This window comes from Gavialis gangeticus, unplaced genomic scaffold, assembly GCF_001723915.1.
Source record: "Gavialis gangeticus isolate Ggan-Ray unplaced genomic scaffold, GavGan_comp1, whole genome shotgun sequence".
NCBI classification, from domain to species: domain Eukaryota; kingdom Metazoa; phylum Chordata; order Crocodylia; family Gavialidae; genus Gavialis; species Gavialis gangeticus.
In genome coordinates this window covers 6,156,731-6,157,362 of record NW_017729027.1, presented here as the reverse complement: position 1 = coordinate 6,157,362, position 632 = coordinate 6,156,731, and positions in this window count along the sequence as shown.

Below are 632 nucleotides of genomic sequence, written 5' to 3'. Positions count from 1 at the left end.
TCTCAGAAGCTTCTGGGGCCCAGCCAATTGGTACCTGGGGACACTACTCCTTGTGCCAGCTGGACTGCTGAAGCAGCCCTGAGAGTTCCCTACACCCTCTACCCACTGCAGGGGTCTGGCAGTGGGAGCTGCTGCTTGGCTGTGACCTGCTGCACACCTGTCAGACCCAGATGGGGACTGCACAGCCCGTAGAGGCATCTGCCTCTCTGGGCCAGCTGCCAGTGGACTGTGGTTGCAGGGTTGGCCTCTGTATGGCACAACTGCCATATGGGCAGCTATTGCCCAGAAGATGTTCCCAGTGTGGTGGCCTGCTTTGAACTGTCAAAGCATGTCCTCCTGGCCCCAAATGGCCAGGAGGACAGCCACTTTCAGCTGGGTCCAAGGTGACAGCTCAGAGCAGGCAGGGTCCTGCCACTGGCCTCCCTAGCAGGAATTCTTGTGTTCCCTATTGGAAAACAGAAAAATCCCTGATAAAAAAATCCCAAAGTCAGTCTGTAAAATACCCCCAAATTCATGTTCCTCCATAAATAAAACAAAAGACCACTATAATGAGAGAGAAAGCAAGACAGAGGCAGCAATCAGTTGGACAATGTTTTATTGATATATCTACAGTGGTAAAGCAAGTCTCTTTA